At 53.3% G+C, this 16,493-nt stretch overlaps 38 non-coding genes across 38 annotated transcripts; 34 read left to right on the top strand and 4 right to left on the bottom strand.

The window, feature by feature from the left end:
* The first annotated feature begins 120 nt into the window (after positions 1-120).
* On the top strand, positions 121-193 carry Trnav-cac (transfer RNA valine (anticodon CAC)). The gene has a single exon. It is a non-coding gene; the product is annotated as a tRNA-Val (tRNA).
* A 158-nt stretch (positions 194-351) lies between these two features.
* Positions 352-424, top strand: Trnav-aac (transfer RNA valine (anticodon AAC)). The gene has a single exon. It is a non-coding gene; the product is annotated as a tRNA-Val (tRNA).
* Positions 425-618: 194 nt separating this feature from the next.
* On the bottom strand, positions 619-690 carry Trnap-agg (transfer RNA proline (anticodon AGG)). The gene has a single exon. It is a non-coding gene; the product is annotated as a tRNA-Pro (tRNA).
* A 402-nt stretch (positions 691-1,092) lies between these two features.
* Trnav-cac (transfer RNA valine (anticodon CAC)) lies at positions 1,093-1,165 on the top strand. Its single transcript has one exon. It is a non-coding gene; the product is annotated as a tRNA-Val (tRNA).
* Positions 1,166-1,323: 158 nt separating this feature from the next.
* Positions 1,324-1,396, top strand: Trnav-aac (transfer RNA valine (anticodon AAC)). The gene has a single exon. It is a non-coding gene; the product is annotated as a tRNA-Val (tRNA).
* A 668-nt stretch (positions 1,397-2,064) lies between these two features.
* Trnav-cac (transfer RNA valine (anticodon CAC)) lies at positions 2,065-2,137 on the top strand. Its single transcript has one exon. It is a non-coding gene; the product is annotated as a tRNA-Val (tRNA).
* A 158-nt stretch (positions 2,138-2,295) lies between these two features.
* Positions 2,296-2,368, top strand: Trnav-aac (transfer RNA valine (anticodon AAC)). The gene has a single exon. It is a non-coding gene; the product is annotated as a tRNA-Val (tRNA).
* Positions 2,369-3,036: 668 nt separating this feature from the next.
* Positions 3,037-3,109, top strand: Trnav-cac (transfer RNA valine (anticodon CAC)). The gene has a single exon. It is a non-coding gene; the product is annotated as a tRNA-Val (tRNA).
* Positions 3,110-3,267: 158 nt separating this feature from the next.
* On the top strand, positions 3,268-3,340 carry Trnav-aac (transfer RNA valine (anticodon AAC)). Its single transcript has one exon. It is a non-coding gene; the product is annotated as a tRNA-Val (tRNA).
* Positions 3,341-4,008: 668 nt separating this feature from the next.
* On the top strand, positions 4,009-4,081 carry Trnav-cac (transfer RNA valine (anticodon CAC)). The gene has a single exon. It is a non-coding gene; the product is annotated as a tRNA-Val (tRNA).
* Positions 4,082-4,239: 158 nt separating this feature from the next.
* Trnav-aac (transfer RNA valine (anticodon AAC)) lies at positions 4,240-4,312 on the top strand. Its single transcript has one exon. It is a non-coding gene; the product is annotated as a tRNA-Val (tRNA).
* A 668-nt stretch (positions 4,313-4,980) lies between these two features.
* Trnav-cac (transfer RNA valine (anticodon CAC)) lies at positions 4,981-5,053 on the top strand. Its single transcript has one exon. It is a non-coding gene; the product is annotated as a tRNA-Val (tRNA).
* A 158-nt stretch (positions 5,054-5,211) lies between these two features.
* On the top strand, positions 5,212-5,284 carry Trnav-aac (transfer RNA valine (anticodon AAC)). Its single transcript has one exon. It is a non-coding gene; the product is annotated as a tRNA-Val (tRNA).
* Positions 5,285-5,952: 668 nt separating this feature from the next.
* On the top strand, positions 5,953-6,025 carry Trnav-cac (transfer RNA valine (anticodon CAC)). The gene has a single exon. It is a non-coding gene; the product is annotated as a tRNA-Val (tRNA).
* A 158-nt stretch (positions 6,026-6,183) lies between these two features.
* On the top strand, positions 6,184-6,256 carry Trnav-aac (transfer RNA valine (anticodon AAC)). Its single transcript has one exon. It is a non-coding gene; the product is annotated as a tRNA-Val (tRNA).
* Positions 6,257-6,450: 194 nt separating this feature from the next.
* On the bottom strand, positions 6,451-6,522 carry Trnap-agg (transfer RNA proline (anticodon AGG)). Its single transcript has one exon. It is a non-coding gene; the product is annotated as a tRNA-Pro (tRNA).
* A 402-nt stretch (positions 6,523-6,924) lies between these two features.
* Trnav-cac (transfer RNA valine (anticodon CAC)) lies at positions 6,925-6,997 on the top strand. The gene has a single exon. It is a non-coding gene; the product is annotated as a tRNA-Val (tRNA).
* A 158-nt stretch (positions 6,998-7,155) lies between these two features.
* Positions 7,156-7,228, top strand: Trnav-aac (transfer RNA valine (anticodon AAC)). The gene has a single exon. It is a non-coding gene; the product is annotated as a tRNA-Val (tRNA).
* A 668-nt stretch (positions 7,229-7,896) lies between these two features.
* Trnav-cac (transfer RNA valine (anticodon CAC)) lies at positions 7,897-7,969 on the top strand. The gene has a single exon. It is a non-coding gene; the product is annotated as a tRNA-Val (tRNA).
* Positions 7,970-8,127: 158 nt separating this feature from the next.
* On the top strand, positions 8,128-8,200 carry Trnav-aac (transfer RNA valine (anticodon AAC)). The gene has a single exon. It is a non-coding gene; the product is annotated as a tRNA-Val (tRNA).
* Positions 8,201-8,868: 668 nt separating this feature from the next.
* On the top strand, positions 8,869-8,941 carry Trnav-cac (transfer RNA valine (anticodon CAC)). The gene has a single exon. It is a non-coding gene; the product is annotated as a tRNA-Val (tRNA).
* Positions 8,942-9,099: 158 nt separating this feature from the next.
* Trnav-aac (transfer RNA valine (anticodon AAC)) lies at positions 9,100-9,172 on the top strand. Its single transcript has one exon. It is a non-coding gene; the product is annotated as a tRNA-Val (tRNA).
* A 668-nt stretch (positions 9,173-9,840) lies between these two features.
* Positions 9,841-9,913, top strand: Trnav-cac (transfer RNA valine (anticodon CAC)). The gene has a single exon. It is a non-coding gene; the product is annotated as a tRNA-Val (tRNA).
* Positions 9,914-10,071: 158 nt separating this feature from the next.
* Trnav-aac (transfer RNA valine (anticodon AAC)) lies at positions 10,072-10,144 on the top strand. The gene has a single exon. It is a non-coding gene; the product is annotated as a tRNA-Val (tRNA).
* A 668-nt stretch (positions 10,145-10,812) lies between these two features.
* Trnav-cac (transfer RNA valine (anticodon CAC)) lies at positions 10,813-10,885 on the top strand. Its single transcript has one exon. It is a non-coding gene; the product is annotated as a tRNA-Val (tRNA).
* Positions 10,886-11,043: 158 nt separating this feature from the next.
* Positions 11,044-11,116, top strand: Trnav-aac (transfer RNA valine (anticodon AAC)). The gene has a single exon. It is a non-coding gene; the product is annotated as a tRNA-Val (tRNA).
* A 194-nt stretch (positions 11,117-11,310) lies between these two features.
* On the bottom strand, positions 11,311-11,382 carry Trnap-agg (transfer RNA proline (anticodon AGG)). Its single transcript has one exon. It is a non-coding gene; the product is annotated as a tRNA-Pro (tRNA).
* A 402-nt stretch (positions 11,383-11,784) lies between these two features.
* On the top strand, positions 11,785-11,857 carry Trnav-cac (transfer RNA valine (anticodon CAC)). The gene has a single exon. It is a non-coding gene; the product is annotated as a tRNA-Val (tRNA).
* Positions 11,858-12,015: 158 nt separating this feature from the next.
* Trnav-aac (transfer RNA valine (anticodon AAC)) lies at positions 12,016-12,088 on the top strand. Its single transcript has one exon. It is a non-coding gene; the product is annotated as a tRNA-Val (tRNA).
* A 668-nt stretch (positions 12,089-12,756) lies between these two features.
* On the top strand, positions 12,757-12,829 carry Trnav-cac (transfer RNA valine (anticodon CAC)). The gene has a single exon. It is a non-coding gene; the product is annotated as a tRNA-Val (tRNA).
* Positions 12,830-12,987: 158 nt separating this feature from the next.
* Positions 12,988-13,060, top strand: Trnav-aac (transfer RNA valine (anticodon AAC)). The gene has a single exon. It is a non-coding gene; the product is annotated as a tRNA-Val (tRNA).
* A 668-nt stretch (positions 13,061-13,728) lies between these two features.
* Trnav-cac (transfer RNA valine (anticodon CAC)) lies at positions 13,729-13,801 on the top strand. The gene has a single exon. It is a non-coding gene; the product is annotated as a tRNA-Val (tRNA).
* Positions 13,802-13,959: 158 nt separating this feature from the next.
* Trnav-aac (transfer RNA valine (anticodon AAC)) lies at positions 13,960-14,032 on the top strand. The gene has a single exon. It is a non-coding gene; the product is annotated as a tRNA-Val (tRNA).
* A 194-nt stretch (positions 14,033-14,226) lies between these two features.
* On the bottom strand, positions 14,227-14,298 carry Trnap-agg (transfer RNA proline (anticodon AGG)). The gene has a single exon. It is a non-coding gene; the product is annotated as a tRNA-Pro (tRNA).
* A 402-nt stretch (positions 14,299-14,700) lies between these two features.
* On the top strand, positions 14,701-14,773 carry Trnav-cac (transfer RNA valine (anticodon CAC)). Its single transcript has one exon. It is a non-coding gene; the product is annotated as a tRNA-Val (tRNA).
* A 158-nt stretch (positions 14,774-14,931) lies between these two features.
* Positions 14,932-15,004, top strand: Trnav-aac (transfer RNA valine (anticodon AAC)). Its single transcript has one exon. It is a non-coding gene; the product is annotated as a tRNA-Val (tRNA).
* A 668-nt stretch (positions 15,005-15,672) lies between these two features.
* Positions 15,673-15,745, top strand: Trnav-cac (transfer RNA valine (anticodon CAC)). The gene has a single exon. It is a non-coding gene; the product is annotated as a tRNA-Val (tRNA).
* Positions 15,746-15,903: 158 nt separating this feature from the next.
* On the top strand, positions 15,904-15,976 carry Trnav-aac (transfer RNA valine (anticodon AAC)). The gene has a single exon. It is a non-coding gene; the product is annotated as a tRNA-Val (tRNA).
* Positions 15,977-16,493: the final 517 nt, after the last annotated feature.

Genomic DNA, 16,493 nt, shown 5'->3' with positions numbered 1-16,493 from the left:
CTTGAGCCCTCGGCTGCAATGGGTTTCAGGCTGTCAAAAGAAATATGGTGTGTGCATGCGCGGACGAGAGAAAGGCTGAGGCGTATTCGAGTGCACAAGGATGGACTGAGCGTGTCCGTCGTTTCCGTAGTGTAGCGGTTATCACGTCTGCTTCACACGCAGAAGGTCCCCGGTTCGATCCCGGTCGGGAACAGTATTTTCCTGCCTATGTCGTATTGTACTCCAGTGAGCCTCGTCGTGTGTGCATCTGCTGCATGTCCCTTCGTTTTGCAAGTACCACATTTATTGAATTTTTTAGTTACGATGGCAACATCACTACAAGTTGTCTATGAAGTAAGGTGCACATAAGCAGTTTCCGTGGTGTAGCGGTTATCACGTCTGCCTAACACGCAGAAGGTCCCCGGTTCGATCCCGGGCTGAAACACTTTTTCATCACTTTAAGCGAGACTTACTAACATGCATCTGCTACCATCTGTACCCGAAACCTTCGTAACTGCCTTCACGCGTCGGACCAGAGTGTCAATTGCTCACATCAAATAAGAAATTCATTTGATATTGGCGGCGAGCTTTTTGCGCTGACTCAGCCACTGACGTGCGATCAGTTTGCACAAAACGCTAGGGCTCGTCCGGGATTTGAACCCGGGACCTCCTGCACCCTAAGCAGGAATCATACCCCTAGACCAACGAGCCCTGTGACACGTCGCATGCCAGTTACTCCAGTCCCTCGATGTCTTCCAGGGTGCTCTGGAAGTCTCGTGTAGGCTGGCGGGATGGAGGCGGCGCGAATTCCCGCGGTCGGCGGCCTTCCTGGGCTATTGGTACCTTCATGTAGAGCTGCCGCTAGGCGCGCACTGCCTGCTGCTAAGGAGGTGATTGTTTTTGCTGATGTGACTTGCAATAACGACTGCGCGAAACGCCGCTATCTCGTTAGGGGTGCTACGGCAGACACCCTCTCGGGCACCCCGAAGACTTCTTGAGCCTTCGGCTGCGATGGGTTTCAGGCTGTCAAAAGAACTATGGTGTGTGCATGCGCGGACGAGAGAAAGGCTGAGGCGTATTCGAGTGCACAAGGAGGGACTGAGCGTGTCCGTCGTTTCCGTAGTGTAGCGGTTATCACGTCTGCTTCACACGCAGAAGGTCCCCGGTTCGATCCCGGGCGGGAACAGTATTTTCCTGCCTATGTCGTATTGTACTCCAGTGAGCCTCGTCGTGTGTGCATCTGCTGCATGTCCCTTCGTTTTGCAAGTACCACATTTATTGAATTTTTTAGTTACGATGGCAACATCACTACAAGTTGTCTATGAAGTAAGGTGCACATAAGCAGTTTCCGTGGTGTAGCGGTTATCACGTCTGCCTAACACGCAGAAGTTCCCCGGTTCGATCCCGGGCGGAAACACTTTTTCATCACTTTAAGCGAGACTTACTAACATGCATCTGCTACCATCTGTACCCGAAACCTTCGTAACTGCCTTCACGCGTCGGACCAGAGTGTCAATTGCTCACATCAAATAAGAAATTCATTTGATATTGGCGGCGAGCTTTTTGCGCTGACTCAGCCACTGACGTGCGATCAGTTTGCACAAAACGCTAGGGCTCGACCGGTATTTGAACCCGGGACCTCCTGCACCCTAAGCAGGAATCATACCCCTAGACCAACGAGCCCTGTGACACGTCGCATGCCAGTTACTCCAGTCCCTCGATGTCTTCCAGGGTGCTCTGGAAGTCTCGTGTAGGCTGGCGGGATGGAGGCGGCGCGAATTCCCGCGGTCGGCGGCCTTCCTGGGCTATTGGTACCTTCATGTAGAGCTGCCGCTGGGCGCGCACTGCCTGCTGCTAAGGAGGTGATTGTTTTTGCTGATGTGACTTGCAATAACGACTGCGCGAAACGCCGCTATCTCGTTAGGGGTGCTACGGCAGACACCCTCTCGGGCACCCCGAAGACTTCTTGAGCCCTCGGCTGCGATGGGTTTCAGGCTGTCAAAAGAACTATGGTGTGTGCATGCGCGGACGAGAGAAAGGCTGAGGCGTATTCGAGTGCACAAGGAGGGACTGAGCGTGTCCGTCGTTTCCGTAGTGTAGCGGTTATCACGTCTGCTTCACACGCAGAAGGTCCCCGGTTCGATCCCGGGCGGGAACAGTATTTTCCTGCCCATGTCGTATTGTACTCCAGTGAGCCTCGTCGTGTGTGGATCTGCTGCATGTCCCTTCGTTTTGCAAGTACCACATTTATTGAATTTTTTAGTTACGATGGCAACATCACTACAAGTTGTCTATGAAGTAAGGTGCACATAAGCAGTTTCCGTGGTGTAGCGGTTATCACGTCTGCCTAACACGCAGAAGGTCCCCGGTTCGATCCAGGGCGGAAACACTTTTTCATCACTTTAAGCGAGACTTACTAACATGCATCTGCTACCATCTGTACCCGAAACCTTCGTAACTGCCTTCACGCGTCGGACCAGAGTGTCAATTGCTCACATCAAATAAGAAATTCATTTGATATTGGCGGCGAGCTTTTTGCGATGACTCAGCCACTGACGTGCGATCAGTTTGCACAAAACGCTAGGGTTCGACCGGTATTTGAACCCGGGCCCTCCTGCACCCTAAGCAGGAATCATACCCCTAGACCAACGAGCCCTGTGACACGTCGCATGCCAGTTACTCCAGTCCCTCGATGTCTTCCAGGGTGCTCTGGAAGTCTCGTGTAGGCTGGCGGGATGGAGGCGGCGCGAATTCCCGCGGTCGGCGGCCTTCCTGGGCTATTGGTACCTTCATGTAGAGCTGCCGCTGGGCGCGCACTGCCTGCTGCTAAGGAGGTGATTGTTTTTGCTGCTGTGACTTGCAATAACGACTGCGCGAAACGCCGCTATCTCGTTAGGGGTGCTACGGCAGACACCCTCTCGGGCACCCCGAAGACTTCTTGAGCCCTCGGCTGCGATGGGTTTCAGGCTGTCAAAAGAACTATGGTGTGTGCATGCGCGGACGAGAGAAAGGCTGAGGCGTATTCGAGTGCACAAGGAGGGACTGAGCGTGTCCGTCGTTTCCGTAGTGTAGCGGTTATCACGTCTGCTTCACACGCAGAAGGTCCCCGGTTCGATCCCGGGCGGGAACAGTATTTTCCTGCCTATGTCGTATTGTACTCCAGTGAGCCTCGTCGTGTGTGGATCTGCTGCATGTCCCTTCGTTTTGCAAGTACCACATTTATTGAATTTTTTAGTTACGATGGCAACATCACTACAAGTTGTCTATGAAGTAAGGTGCACATAAGCAGTTTCCGTGGTGTAGCGGTTATCACGTCTGCCTAACACGCAGAAGTTCCCCGGTTCGATCCCGGGCGGAAACACTTTTTCATCACTTTAAGCGAGACTTACTAACATGCATCTGCTACCATCTGTACCCGAAACCTTCGTAACTGCCTTCACGCGTCGGACCAGAGTGTCAATTGCTCACATCAAATAAGAAATTCATTTGATATTGGCGGCGAGCTTTTTGCGCTGACTCAGCCACTGACGTGCGATCAGTTTGCACAAAACGCTAGGGCTCGACCGGTATTTGAACCCGGGACCTCCTGCACCCTAAGCAGGAATCATACCCCTAGACCAACGAGCCCTGTGACACGTCGCATGCCAGTTACTCCAGTCCCTCGATGTCTTCCAGGGTGCTCTGGAAGTCTCGTGTAGGCTGGCGGGATGGAGGCGGCGCGAATTCCCGCGGTCGGCGGCCTTCCTGGGCTATTGGTACCTTCATGTAGAGCTGCCGCTGGGCGCGCACTGCCTGCTGCTAAGGAGGTGATTGTTTTTGCTGATGTGACTTGCAATAACGACTGCGCGAAACGCCGCTATCTCGTTAGGGGTGCTACGGCAGACACCCTCTCGGGCACCCCGAAGACTTCTTGAGCCCTCGGCTGCGATGGGTTTCAGGCTGTCAAAAGAACTATGGTGTGTGCATGCGCGGACGAGAGAAAGGCTGAGGCGTATTCGAGTGCACAAGGAGGGACTGAGCGTGTCCGTCGTTTCCGTAGTGTAGCGGTTATCACGTCTGCTTCACACGCAGAAGGTCCCCGGTTCGATCCCGGGCGGGAACAGTATTTTCCTGCCTATGTCGTATTGTACTCCAGTGAGCCTCGTCGTGTGTGGATCTGCTGCATGTCCCTTCGTTTTGCAAGTACCACATTTATTGAATTTTTTAGTTACGATGGCAACATCACTACAAGTTGTCTATGAAGTAAGGTGCACATAAGCAGTTTCCGTGGTGTAGCGGTTATCACGTCTGCCTAACACGCAGAAGGTCCCCGGTTCGATCCAGGGCGGAAACACTTTTTCATCACTTTAAGCGAGACTTACTAACATGCATCTGCTACCATCTGTACCCGAAACCTTCGTAACTGCCTTCACGCGTCGGACCAGAGTGTCAATTGCTCACATCAAATAAGAAATTCATTTGATATTGGCGGCGAGCTTTTTGCGATGACTCAGCCACTGACGTGCGATCAGTTTGCACAAAACGCTAGGGTTCAACCGGTATTTGAACCCGGGACCTCCTGCACCCTAAGCAGGAATCATACCCCTAGACCAACGAGCCCTGTGACACGTCGCATGCCAGTTACTCCAGTCCCTCGATGTCTTCCAGGGTGCTCTGGAAGTCTCGTGTAGGCTGGCGGGATGGAGGCGGCGCGAATTCCCGCGGTCGGCGGCCTTCCTGGGCTATTGGTACCTTCATGTAGAGCTGCCGCTGGGCGCGCACTGCCTGCTGCTAAGGAGGTGATTGTTTTTGCTGCTGTGACTTGCAATAACGACTGCGCGAAACGCCGCTATCTCGTTAGGGGTGCTACGGCAGACACCCTCTCGGGCACCCCGAAGACTTCTTGAGCCCTCGGCTGCGATGGGTTTCAGGCTGTCAAAAGAACTATGGTGTGTGCATGCGCGGACGAGAGAAAGGCTGAGGCGTATTCGAGTGCACAAGGAGGGACTGAGCGTGTCCGTCGTTTCCGTAGTGTAGCGGTTATCACGTCTGCTTCACACGCAGAAGGTCCCCGGTTCGATCCCGGGCGGGAACAGTATTTTCCTGCCTATGTCGTATTGTACTCCAGTGAGCCTCGTCGTGTGTGGATCTGCTGCATGTCCCTTCGTTTTGCAAGTACCACATTTATTGAATTTTTTAGTTACGATGGCAACATCACTACAAGTTGTCTATGAAGTAAGGTGCACATAAGCAGTTTCCGTGGTGTAGCGGTTATCACGTCTGCCTAACACGCAGAAGTTCCCCGGTTCGATCCCGGGCGGAAACACTTTTTCATCACTTTAAGCGAGACTTACTAACATGCATCTGCTACCATCTGTACCCGAAACCTTCGTAACTGCCTTCACGCGTCGGACCAGAGTGTCAATTGCTCACATCAAATAAGAAATTCATTTGATATTGGCGGCGAGCTTTTTGCGCTGACTCAGCCACTGACGTGCGATCAGTTTGCACAAAACGCTAGGGCTCGACCGGTATTTGAACCCGGGACCTCCTGCACCCTAAGCAGGAATCATACCCCTAGACCAACGAGCCCTGTGACACGTCGCATGCCAGTTACTCGAGTCCCTCGATGTCTTCCAGGGTGCTCTGGAAGTCTCGTGTAGGCTGGCGGGATGGAGGCGGCGCGAATTCCCGCGGTCGGCGGCCTTCCTGGGCTATTGGTACCTTCATGTAGAGCTGCCGCTGGGCGCGCACTGCCAGCTGCTAAGGAGGTGATTGTTTTTGCAGATGTGACTTGCAATAACGACTGCGCGAAACGCCGCTATCTCGTTAGGGGTGCTACGGCAGACACCCTCTCGGGCACCCCGAAGACTTCTTGAGCCCTCGGCTGCAATGGGTTTCAGGCTGTCAAAAGAACTATGGTGTGTGCATGCGCGGACGAGAGAAAGGCTGAGGCGTATTCGAGTGCACAAGGATGGACTGAGCGTGTCCGTCGTTTCCGTAGTGTAGCGGTTATCACGTCTGCTTCACACGCAGAAGGTCCCCGGTTCGATCCCGGTCGGGAACAGTATTTTCCTGCCTATGTCGTATTGTACTCCAGTGAGCCTCGTCGTGTGTGCATCTGCTGCATGTCCCTTCGTTTTGCAAGTACCACATTTATTGAATTTTTTAGTTACGATGGCAACATCACTACAAGTTGTCTATGAAGTAAGGTGCACATAAGCAGTTTCCGTGGTGTAGCGGTTATCACGTCTGCCTAACACGCAGAAGGTCCCCGGTTCGATCCCGGGCGGAAACACTTTTTCATCACTTTAAGCGAGACTTACTAACATGCATCTGCTACCATCTGTACCCGAAACCTTCGTGACTGCCTTCACGCGTCGGACCAGAGTGTCAATTGCTCACATCAAATAAGAAATTCATTTGATATTGGCGGCGAGCTTTTTGCGCTGACTCAGCCACTGACGTGCGATCAGTTTGCACAAAACGCTAGGGCTCGTCCGGGATTTGAACCCGGGACCTCCTGCACCCTAAGCAGGAATCATACCCCTAGACCAACGAGCCCTGTGACACGTCGCATGCCAGTTACTCCAGTCCCTCGATGTCTTCCAGGGTGCTCTGGAAGTCTCGTGTAGGCTGGCGGGATGGAGGCGGCGCGAATTCCCGCGGTCGGCGGCCTTCCTGGGCTATTGGTACCTTCATGTAGAGCTGCCGCTAGGCGCGCACTGCCTGCTGCTAAGGAGGTGATTGTTTTTGCTGATGTGACTTGCAATAACGACTACGCGAAACGCCGCTATCTCGTTAGGGGTGCTACGGCAGACACCCTCTCGGGCATCCTGAAGACTTCTTGAGCCCTCGGCTGCGATGGGTTTCAGGCTGTCAAAAGAACTATGGTGTGTGCATGCGCGGACGAGAGAAAGGCTGAGGCGTATTCGAGTGCACAAGGATGGACTGAGCGTGTCCGTCGTTTCCGTAGTGTAGCGGTTATCACGTCTGCTTCACACGCAGAAGGTCCCCGGTTCGATCCCGGTCGGGAACAGTATTTTCCTGCCTATGTCGTATTGTACTCCAGTGAGCCTCGTCGTGTGTGCATCTGCTGCATGTCCCTTCGTTTTGCAAGTACCACATTTATTGAATTTTTTAGTTACGATGGCAACATCACTACAAGTTGTCTATGAAGTAAGGTGCACATAAGCAGTTTCCGTGGTGTAGCGGTTATCACGTCTGCCTAACACGCAGAAGGTCCCCGGTTCGATCCCGGGCGGAAACACTTTTTCATCACTTTAAGCGAGACTTACTAACATGCATCTGCTACCATCTGTACCCGAAACCTTCGTAACTGCCTTCACGCGTCGGACCAGAGTGTCAATTGCTCACATCAAATAAGAAATTCATTTGATATTGGCGGCGAGCTTTTTGCGATGACTCAGCCACTGACGTGCGATCAGTTTGCACAAAACGCTAGGGCTCGACCGGTATTTGAACCCGGGACCTCCTGCACCCTAAGCAGGAATCATACCCCTAGACCAACGAGCCGTGTGACACGTCGCATGCCAGTTACTCCAGTCCCTCGATGTCTTCCAGGGTGCTCTGGAAGTCTCGTGTAGGCTGGCGGGATGGAGGCGGCGCGAATTCCCGCGGTCGGCGGCCTTCCTGGGCTATTGGTACCTTCATGTAGAGCTGCCGCTGGGCGCGCACTGCCTGCTGCTAAGGAGGTGATTGTTTTTGCTGATGTGACTTGCAATAACGACTGCGCGAAACGCCGCTATCTCGTTAGGGGTGCTACGGCAGACACCCTCTCGGGCACCCCGAAGACTTCTTGAGCCCTCGGCTGCGATGGGTTTCAGGCTGTCAAAAGAACTATGGTGTGTGCATGCGCGGACGAGAGAAAGGCTGAGGCGTATTCGAGTGCACAAGGAGGGACTGAGCGTGTCCGTCGTTTCCGTAGTGTAGCGGTTATCACGTCTGCTTCACACGCAGAAGGTCCCCGGTTCGATCCCGGGCGGGAACAGTATTTTCCTGCCTATGTCGTATTGTACTCCAGTGAGCCTCGTCGTGTGTGGATCTGCTGCATGTCCCTTCGTTTTGCAAGTACCACATTTATTGAATTTTTTAGTTACGATGGCAACATCACTACAAGTTGTCTATGAAGTAAGGTGCACATAAGCAGTTTCCGTGGTGTAGCGGTTATCACGTCTGCCTAACACGCAGAAGTTCCCCGGTTCGATCCCGGGCGGAAACACTTTTTCATCACTTTAAGCGAGACTTACTAACATGCATCTGCTACCATCTGTACCCGAAACCTTCGTAACTGCCTTCACGCGTCGGACCAGAGTGTCAATTGCTCACATCAAATAAGAAATTCATTTGATATTGGCGGCGAGCTTTTTGCGCTGACTCAGCCACTGACGTGCGATCAGTTTGCACAAAACGCTAGGGCTCGACCGGTATTTGAACCCGGGACCTCCTGCACCCTAAGCAGGAATCATACCCCTAGACCAACGAGCCCTGTGACACGTCGCATGCCAGTTACTCCAGTCCCTCGATGTCTTCCAGGGTGCTCTGGAAGTCTCGTGTAGGCTGGCGGGATGGAGGCGGCGCGAATTCCCGCGGTCGGCGGCCTTCCTGGGCTATTGGTACCTTCATGTAGAGCTGCCGCTGGGCGCGCACTGCCTGCTGCTAAGGAGGTGATTGTTTTTGCTGATGTGACTTGCAATAACGACTGCGCGAAACGCCGCTATCTCGTTAGGGGTGCTACGGCAGACACCCTCTCGGGCACCCCGAAGACTTCTTGAGCCCTCGGCTGCGATGGGTTTCAGGCTGTCAAAAGAACTATGGTGTGTGCATGCGCGGACGAGAGAAAGGCTGAGGCGTATTCGAGTGCACAAGGAGGGACTGAGCGTGTCCGTCGTTTCCGTAGTGTAGCGGTTATCACGTCTGCTTCACACGCAGAAGGTCCCCGGTTCGATCCCGGGCGGGAACAGTATTTTCCTGCCTATGTCGTATTGTACTCCAGTGAGCCTCGTCGTGTGTGGATCTGCTGCATGTCCCTTCGTTTTGCAAGTACCACATTTATTGAATTTTTTAGTTACGATGGCAACATCACTACAAGTTGTCTATGAAGTAAGGTGCACATAAGCAGTTTCCGTGGTGTAGCGGTTATCACGTCTGCCTAACACGCAGAAGGTCCCCGGTTCGATCCAGGGCGGAAACACTTTTTCATCACTTTAAGCGAGACTTACTAACATGCATCTGCTACCATCTGTACCCGAAACCTTCGTAACTGCCTTCACGCGTCGGACCAGAGTGTCAATTGCTCACATCAAATAAGAAATTCATTTGATATTGGCGGCGAGCTTTTTGCGATGACTCAGCCACTGACGTGCGATCAGTTTGCACAAAACGCTAGGGTTCAACCGGTATTTGAACCCGGGACCTCCTGCACCCTAAGCAGGAATCATACCCCTAGACCAACGAGCCCTGTGACACGTCGCATGCCAGTTACTCCAGTCCCTCGATGTCTTCCAGGGTGCTCTGGAAGTCTCGTGTAGGCTGGCGGGATGGAGGCGGCGCGAATTCCCGCGGTCGGCGGCCTTCCTGGGCTATTGGTACCTTCATGTAGAGCTGCCGCTGGGCGCGCACTGCCTGCTGCTAAGGAGGTGATTGTTTTTGCTGCTGTGACTTGCAATAACGACTGCGCGAAACGCCGCTATCTCGTTAGGGGTGCTACGGCAGACACCCTCTCGGGCACCCCGAAGACTTCTTGAGCCCTCGGCTGCGATGGGTTTCAGGCTGTCAAAAGAACTATGGTGTGTGCATGCGCGGACGAGAGAAAGGCTGAGGCGTATTCGAGTGCACAAGGAGGGACTGAGCGTGTCCGTCGTTTCCGTAGTGTAGCGGTTATCACGTCTGCTTCACACGCAGAAGGTCCCCGGTTCGATCCCGGGCGGGAACAGTATTTTCCTGCCTATGTCGTATTGTACTCCAGTGAGCCTCGTCGTGTGTGGATCTGCTGCATGTCCCTTCGTTTTGCAAGTACCACATTTATTGAATTTTTTAGTTACGATGGCAACATCACTACAAGTTGTCTATGAAGTAAGGTGCACATAAGCAGTTTCCGTGGTGTAGCGGTTATCACGTCTGCCTAACACGCAGAAGTTCCCCGGTTCGATCCCGGGCGGAAACACTTTTTCATCACTTTAAGCGAGACTTACTAACATGCATCTGCTACCATCTGTACCCGAAACCTTCGTAACTGCCTTCACGCGTCGGACCAGAGTGTCAATTGCTCACATCAAATAAGAAATTCATTTGATATTGGCGGCGAGCTTTTTGCGCTGACTCAGCCACTGACGTGCGATCAGTTTGCACAAAACGCTAGGGCTCGACCGGTATTTGAACCCGGGACCTCCTGCACCCTAAGCAGGAATCATACCCCTAGACCAACGAGCCCTGTGACACGTCGCATGCCAGTTACTCGAGTCCCTCGATGTCTTCCAGGGTGCTCTGGAAGTCTCGTGTAGGCTGGCGGGATGGAGGCGGCGCGAATTCCCGCGGTCGGCGGCCTTCCTGGGCTATTGGTACCTTCATGTAGAGCTGCCGCTGGGCGCGCACTGCCAGCTGCTAAGGAGGTGATTGTTTTTGCAGATGTGACTTGCAATAACGACTGCGCGAAACGCCGCTATCTCGTTAGGGGTGCTACGGCAGACACCCTCTCGGGCACCCCGAAGACTTCTTGAGCCCTCGGCTGCAATGGGTTTCAGGCTGTCAAAAGAACTATGGTGTGTGCATGCGCGGACGAGAGAAAGGCTGAGGCGTATTCGAGTGCACAAGGATGGACTGAGCGTGTCCGTCGTTTCCGTAGTGTAGCGGTTATCACGTCTGCTTCACACGCAGAAGGTCCCCGGTTCGATCCCGGTCGGGAACAGTATTTTCCTGCCTATGTCGTATTGTACTCCAGTGAGCCTCGTCGTGTGTGCATCTGCTGCATGTCCCTTCGTTTTGCAAGTACCACATTTATTGAATTTTTTAGTTACGATGGCAACATCACTACAAGTTGTCTATGAAGTAAGGTGCACATAAGCAGTTTCCGTGGTGTAGCGGTTATCACGTCTGCCTAACACGCAGAAGGTCCCCGGTTCGATCCCGGGCGGAAACACTTTTTCATCACTTTAAGCGAGACTTACTAACATGCATCTGCTACCATCTGTACCCGAAACCTTCGTAACTGCCTTCACGCGTCGGACCAGAGTGTCAATTGCTCACATCAAATAAGAAATTCATTTGATATTGGCGGCGAGCTTTTTGCGCTGACTCAGCCACTGACGTGCGATCAGTTTGCACAAAACGCTAGGGCTCGTCCGGGATTTGAACCCGGGACCTCCTGCACCCTAAGCAGGAATCATACCCCTAGACCAACGAGCCCTGTGACACGTCGCATGCCAGTTACTCCAGTCCCTCGATGTCTTCCAGGGTGCTCTGGAAGTCTCGTGTAGGCTGGCGGGATGGAGGCGGCGCGAATTCCCGCGGTCGGCGGCCTTCCTGGGCTATTGGTACCTTCATGTAGAGCTGCCGCTAGGCGCGCACTGCCTGCTGCTAAGGAGGTGATTGTTTTTGCTGATGTGACTTGCAATAACGACTACGCGAAACGCCGCTATCTCGTTAGGGGTGCTACGGCAGACACCCTCTCGGGCATCCTGAAGACTTCTTGAGCCCTCGGCTGCGATGGGTTTCAGGCTGTCAAAAGAACTATGGTGTGTGCATGCGCGGACGAGAGAAAGGCTGAGGCGTATTCGAGTGCACAAGGATGGACTGAGCGTGTCCGTCGTTTCCGTAGTGTAGCGGTTATCACGTCTGCTTCACACGCAGAAGGTCCCCGGTTCGATCCCGGTCGGGAACAGTATTTTCCTGCCTATGTCGTATTGTACTCCAGTGAGCCTCGTCGTGTGTGCATCTGCTGCATGTCCCTTCGTTTTGCAAGTACCACATTTATTGAATTTTTTAGTTACGATGGCAACATCACTACAAGTTGTCTATGAAGTAAGGTGCACATAAGCAGTTTCCGTGGTGTAGCGGTTATCACGTCTGCCTAACACGCAGAAGGTCCCCGGTTCGATCCAGGGCGGAAACACTTTTTCATCACTTTAAGCGAGACTTACTAACATGCATCTGCTACCATCTGTACCCGAAACCTTCGTAACTGCCTTCACGCGTCGGACCAGAGTGTCAATTGCTCACATCAAATAAGAAATTCATTTGATATTGGCGGCGAGCTTTTTGCGATGACTCAGCCACTGACGTGCGATCAGTTTGCACAAAACGCTAGGGTTCAACCGGTATTTGAACCCGGGACCTCCTGCACCCTAAGCAGGAATCATACCCCTAGACCAACGAGCCCTGTGACACGTCGCATGCCAGTTACTCCAGTCCCTCGATGTCTTCCAGGGTGCTCTGGAAGTCTCGTGTAGGCTGGCGGGATGGAGGCGGCGCGAATTCCCGCGGTCGGCGGCCTTCCTGGGCTATTGGTACCTTCATGTAGAGCTGCCGCTGGGCGCGCACTGCCTGCTGCTAAGGAGGTGATTGTTTTTGCTGCTGTGACTTGCAATAACGACTGCGCGAAACGCCGCTATCTCGTTAGGGGTGCTACGGCAGACACCCTCTCGGGCACCCCGAAGACTTCTTGAGCCCTCGGCTGCGATGGGTTTCAGGCTGTCAAAAGAACTATGGTGTGTGCATGCGCGGACGAGAGAAAGGCTGAGGCGTATTCGAGTGCACAAGGAGGGACTGAGCGTGTCCGTCGTTTCCGTAGTGTAGCGGTTATCACGTCTGCTTCACACGCAGAAGGTCCCCGGTTCGATCCCGGGCGGGAACAGTATTTTCCTGCCTATGTCGTATTGTACTCCAGTGAGCCTCGTCGTGTGTGGATCTGCTGCATGTCCCTTCGTTTTGCAAGTACCACATTTATTGAATTTTTTAGTTACGATGGCAACATCACTACAAGTTGTCTATGAAGTAAGGTGCACATAAGCAGTTTCCGTGGTGTAGCGGTTATCACGTCTGCCTAACACGCAGAAGTTCCCCGGTTCGATCCCGGGCGGAAACACTTTTTCATCACTTTAAGCGAGACTTACTAACATGCATCTGCTACCATCTGTACCCGAAACCTTCGTAACTGCCTTCACGCGTCGGACCAGAGTGTCAATTGCTCACATCAAATAAGAAATTCATTTGATATTGGCGGCGAGCTTTTTGCGCTGACTCAGCCACTGACGTGCGATCAGTTTGCACAAAACGCTAGGGCTCGACCGGTATTTGAACCCGGGACCTCCTGCACCCTAAGCAGGAATCATACCCCTAGACCAACGAGCCCTGTGACACGTCGCATGCCAGTTACTCGAGTCCCTCGATGTCTTCCAGGGTGCTCTGGAAGTCTCGTGTAGGCTGGCGGGATGGAGGCGGCGCGAATTCCCGCGGTCGGCGGCCTTCCTGGGCTATTGGTACCTTCATGTAGAGCTGCCGCTGGGCGCGCACTGCCAGCTGCTAAGGAGGTGATTGTTTTTGCAGATGTGACTTGCAATAACGACTGCGCGAAACGCCGCTATCTCGTTAGGGGTGCTACGGCAGACACCCTCTCGGGCACCCCGAAGACTTCTTGAGCCCTCGGCTGCAATGGGTTTCAGGCTGTCAAAAGAACTATGGTGTGTGCATGCGCGGACGAGAGAAAGGCTGAGGCGTATTCGAGTGCACAAGGATGGACTGAGCGTGTCCGTCGTTTCCGTAGTGTAGCGGTTATCACGTCTGCTTCACACGCAGAAGGTCCCCGGTTCGATCCCGGTCGGGAACAGTATTTTCCTGCCTATGTCGTATTGTACTCCAGTGAGCCTCGTCGTGTGTGCATCTGCTGCATGTCCCTTCGTTTTGCAAGTACCACATTTATTGAATTTTTTAGTTACGATGGCAACATCACTACAAGTTGTCTATGAAGTAAGGTGCACATAAGCAGTTTCCGTGGTGTAGCGGTTATCACGTCTGCCTAACACGCAGAAAGTCCCCGGTTCGATCCCGGGCGGAAACACTTTTTCATCACTTTAAGCGAGACTTACTAACATGCATCTGCTACCATCTGTACCCGAAACCTTCGTAACTGCCTTCACGCGTCGGACCAGAGTGTCAATTGCTCACATCAAATAAGAAATTCATTTGATATTGGCGGCGAGCTTTTTGCGCTGACTCAGCCACTGACGTGCGATCAGTTTGCACAAAACGCTAGGGCTCGTCCGGGATTTGAACCCGGGACCTCCTGCACCCTAAGCAGGAATCATACCCCTAGACCAACGAGCCCTGTGACACGTCGCATGCCAGTTACTCCAGTCCCTCGATGTCTTCCAGGGTGCTCTGGAAGTCTCGTGTAGGCTGGCGGGATGGAGGCGGCGCGAATTCCCGCGGTCGGCGGCCTTCCTGGGCTATTGGTACCTTCATGTAGAGCTGCCGCTAGGCGCGCACTGCCTGCTGCTAAGGAGGTGATTGTTTTTGCTGATGTGACTTGCAATAACGACTACGCGAAACGCCGCTATCTCGTTAGGGGTGCTACGGCAGACACCCTCTCGGGCATCCTGAAGACTTCTTGAGCCCTCGGCTGCGATGGGTTTCAGGCTGTCAAAAGAACTATGGTGTGTGCATGCGCGGACGAGAGAAAGGCTGAGGCGTATTCGAGTGCACAAGGATGGACTGAGCGTGTCCGTCGTTTCCGTAGTGTAGCGGTTATCACGTCTGCTTCACACGCAGAAGGTCCCCGGTTCGATCCCGGTCGGGAACAGTATTTTCCTGCCTATGTCGTATTGTACTCCAGTGAGCCTCGTCGTGTGTGCATCTGCTGCATGTCCCTTCGTTTTGCAAGTACCACATTTATTGAATTTTTTAGTTACGATGGCAACATCACTACAAGTTGTCTATGAAGTAAGGTGCACATAAGCAGTTTCCGTGGTGTAGCGGTTATCACGTCTGCCTAACACGCAGAAGGTCCCCGGTTCGATCCCGGGCGGAAACACTTTTTCATCACTTTAAGCGAGACTTACTAACATGCATCTGCTACCATCTGTACCCGAAACCTTCGTAACTGCCTTCACGCGTCGGACCAGAGTGTCAATTGCTCACATCAAATAAGAAATTCATTTGATATTGGCGGCGAGCTTTTTGCGATGACTCAGCCACTGACGTGCGATCAGTTTGCACAAAACGCTAGGGCTCGACCGGTATTTGAACCCGGGACCTCCTGCACCCTAAGCAGGAATCATACCCCTAGACCAACGAGCCGTGTGACACGTCGCATGCCAGTTACTCCAGTCCCTCGATGTCTTCCAGGGTGCTCTGGAAGTCTCGTGTAGGCTGGCGGGATGGAGGCGGCGCGAATTCCCGCGGTCGGCGGCCTTCCTGGGCTATTGGTACCTTCATGTAGAGCTGCCGCTGGGCGCGCACTGCCTGCTGCTAAGGAGGTGATTGTTTTTGCTGATGTGACTTGCAATAACGACTGCGCGAAACGCCGCTATCTCGTTAGGGGTGCTACGGCAGACACCCTCTCGGGCACCCCGAAGACTTCTTGAGCCCTCGGCTGCGATGGGTTTCAGGCTGTCAAAAGAACTATGGTGTGTGCATGCGCGGACGAGAGAAAGGCTGAGGCGTATTCGAGTGCACAAGGAGGGACTGAGCGTGTCCGTCGTTTCCGTAGTGTAGCGGTTATCACGTCTGCTTCACACGCAGAAGGTCCCCGGTTCGATCCCGGGCGGGAACAGTATTTTCCTGCCTATGTCGTATTGTACTCCAGTGAGCCTCGTCGTGTGTGGATCTGCTGCATGTCCCTTCGTTTTGCAAGTACCACATTTATTGAATTTTTTAGTTACGATGGCAACATCACTACAAGTTGTCTATGAAGTAAGGTGCACATAAGCAGTTTCCGTGGTGTAGCGGTTATCACGTCTGCCTAACACGCAGAAGTTCCCCGGTTCGATCCCGGGCGGAAACACTTTTTCATCACTTTAAGCGAGACTTACTAACATGCATCTGCTACCATCTGTACCCGAAACCTTCGTAACTGCCTTCACGCGTCGGACCAGAGTGTCAATTGCTCACATCAAATAAGAAATTCATTTGATATTGGCGGCGAGCTTTTTGCGCTGACTCAGCCACTGACGTGCGATCAGTTTGCACAAAACGCTAGGGCTCGACCGGTATTTGAACCCGGGACCTCCTGCACCCTAAGCAGGAATCATACCCCTAGACCAACGAGCCCTGTGACACGTCGCATGCCAGTTACTCGAGTCCCTCGATGTCTTCCAGGGTGCTCTGGAAGTCTCGTGTAGGCTGGCAGGATGGAGGCGGCGCGAATTCCCGCGGTCGGCGGCCTTCCTGGGCTATTGGTACCTTCATGTAGAGCTGCCGCTGGGCGCGCACTGCCAGCTGCTAAGGAGGTGATTGTTTTTGCTGATGTGACTTGCAATAACGACTGCGCGAAACGCCGCTATCTCGTTAGGGGTGCTACG

This window comes from Schistocerca cancellata, chromosome 2 (genome assembly GCF_023864275.1).
Source record: "Schistocerca cancellata isolate TAMUIC-IGC-003103 chromosome 2, iqSchCanc2.1, whole genome shotgun sequence".
NCBI classification, from domain to species: Eukaryota; Metazoa; Arthropoda; class Insecta; order Orthoptera; family Acrididae; genus Schistocerca; species Schistocerca cancellata.
The sequence above is the reverse complement of the archived record's forward strand: the minus strand, read 5'-3'. Positions and strand labels throughout refer to the sequence as shown.